Source organism: Solanum dulcamara, chromosome 3 (assembly GCF_947179165.1).
Source record: "Solanum dulcamara chromosome 3, daSolDulc1.2, whole genome shotgun sequence".
NCBI classification, from domain to species: Eukaryota; Viridiplantae; Streptophyta; class Magnoliopsida; order Solanales; family Solanaceae; genus Solanum; species Solanum dulcamara.
This window is the reverse complement of record NC_077239.1, coordinates 51413540-51416302: the sequence shown is the minus strand read 5'-3', so window position 1 is coordinate 51416302 and position 2763 is coordinate 51413540. Positions and strand designations below refer to the sequence as shown.

General features: G+C 40.1%; 1 pseudogene; it reads left to right on the top strand.

Annotated features, from left to right (window-relative positions):
- The first annotated feature begins 549 nt into the window (after nt 1-549).
- LOC129883763 (5S ribosomal RNA) lies at nt 550-668 on the top strand (annotated as a pseudogene).
- The last annotated feature ends 2095 nt before the right edge of the window (nt 669-2763 follow it).

The window sequence follows — 2763 nt, the reverse complement described above, 5'->3', positions numbered from 1 at the left end:
TGTAACTCGGGATCCTTCATCTGAGACAATAGCTATGGGAACTCCATAAAGTCTCACCACCCTCTTGACCTATAATTTTACATAATCTCGACTGAAAAGGTAGTCCTTGATTAAAGAAACATGGGCTGATATTGTTAATCTACGGATAACATTCCATATAGAATTATCTGTCTAGGGAGTGCAAAGTGAGTCTTGTAGCCAAGGTCGTATTGTGGAATCTTCGACCTCATATATTACTTCTTGTCTTCTTTAGATGACATCAATTGGTACCCTCGTCTTTTGGGTTTTGCTTTTTTCCCATCAGAGTTGGCTACCAAGTTATGCTAAAGTCCCCTCAGAAAATGACATGTATAGCCATTCCGTGGTTTTCCTTATCATTAACTGGTATTATATTGAAGAACTGTGGTATACAAGTGCGCCATCTGTTAGTAATCAGCTAATCCTGCTTGTTTTGCTTAAGCTCTTTTATAATTCCCTTATTATAACTTATAAAAGTCTAGGTACATAATCTTGTGTCGGTTCTTCGGTGCTAGTTCGGATTCTCCCATCTCATGCGATCATAGCAGCACTAACGCACCGGATCCCACCAGGATTCCAAAGTTAAACGTGCTTGGGTGAGAGTAGTACTAGTATGGGTGACCCCTTGGGAAGTTCTCGTGTCACGTTCCATTGCCATCCTTGCAATAATGTGTGAAGGCACTCATCTTAGCCTAATATTTTCCTTAGCGTCTTCTTGCTAGTCTTCATATTTTGCCTTGCCCTCTCTTCTTCTCTCTTACAATCGGTGTCGAGGTAGATCTTTAATTCAACCATCCTTTTTGGCCATTTGATTTAACTTCTCTTCGTATTCCTTTATAACGTCTCCAAAATATCATAACTCCTTTTTATCATGTACTCCTTCGCTTGGTCTTATGCTGTATATAACTATTCATAGGTTGCACAACTACTCTTATACCACTGATATGAGGTAAACGTAGTCCTTTCGTCTCCCAGCCCATCTTGCTTTACATATCAACTTCACACTATGACTTGCTCGTGCTAATGCTATTTTGTCCTACTTCTTTCTTTTCTTCCTTTATATACTCTTTGGTCTCCTTATTTCCTATTGTAGGAGATTTTGTATTCTCCTTGCTACTTGTACGTCCCGATATCAGTGACCAATGACACTGTTGCCATATCTTAGCCTTTACTCAAACACGACCCTACTACCCTTTTTACGTCTCTTAGTTTTCTTAGCCCTACTCTCTTATCGTATTCACCCCTTTTTGTAGGCACCCATGATTCTTCGCATGGGCTTAGATACAACGGGTTTTATTTATTTATTATTAGCCTTGAGCTCTTGCTAACTTGTGCTAGTATAGGATCTTACTTGAAATTTAAGCGGTCCTATCAACATATGACAGTGTCAGTTGATTTCCTCTCACGCTTGTATTTGTCTTGTCCACTTCCCCCCTTTAGGGTGTACCCATGTCATCCTCTGTTTATTTTCAACTATTCATATGCATATAATTCTGTTCCAACACATTTGACATACTGCACCATGTCTACACCTTCTGTTAACTCATCTATATTTTAGGTTGCCCTTGTAAGAAACCTTAATATAACCATGGGGTGCTCAGAATTCTCAATAACTAGTACCCAATCTAGTCCAAGTACTGGTACTCAAGTCATATAACTAATATAGTAGTTTAGCCGAAGCCACATTTCATTCATCCCAATCAGTACGTCACTAGTGCTTATAATCATGTCCGATTCTCCATTTGGGGCACTTATACTCTGATGACACGTGTCTCACATTTTGTTTATCACATTTTTTTCCAATAAATACCACTTGTTCCTTTAATAATTTCACAATGCCCTAGTTGTTTTGCAATTTCTATTCCCTATCTTTGAGAGGTCCCACTATTTTCCAAAGTGGAGGTACATACACACAATATTCTTCTCTACTTCATGAGCTTTCATCCTTATCGTTACTGTGGATACAATCTCACAATATATGTTACAACCATATATCTCATTCTCTTTCTATCTCCAAAAAAACAATTTCGGCAGAGTTTCCTCCATACTCCTTACTATCCCAAAACTGCACTTAGGAAATACGAACAATGCCTCACAAGGCCAACACATATATGCATATCATAGTCTATCACAGCCATATAGGGCGCCAAATATTGGCAACAAAAGGAGATATATACATAATAGAGTGGGGCCTGGATCTATCAATGCATACACATCCTGGGAGAAGATTAATAGTATACATGTAACCATTTTTGATGAGGCCTCCTGATCTGGAGGAAGTCCACTACGGTCTCCACTACGGCCTGCTGAGGTATGGATACCCTGCTTCATAGGGCGCATAGCCAATGAAGAAGAAACTCTAACAACTGATCCAGTAGGTTGAGCTGCACCCTTCCATCTACTCATAAATGGACACTCTCTCACAAAATGACCTTGACAGCCGTAGGTGAAACAAACACCTATAGTAAGACGACATTTCCCAAAATACACCTTACTACAGCCAGGATATTGAGGTAAAGGTGGCTTCGACTGATGCGACCCTTTGCTTATTGGTGCACCTGAAACCTTGTAGCTCAGACCGACTCCTAAATATCCTGTGTTATCGAATATTCCACCTGGGAATTGAAGGGGTACCCTCCAGGCTAGTTGGGAAGGGTATATACTATACTAGTAAGGCTGTCTGCCTTGAAACTCCCCCGAATCACCAACCATTCTAGCCTTCTTTTACTGGACTCTGCCATAATC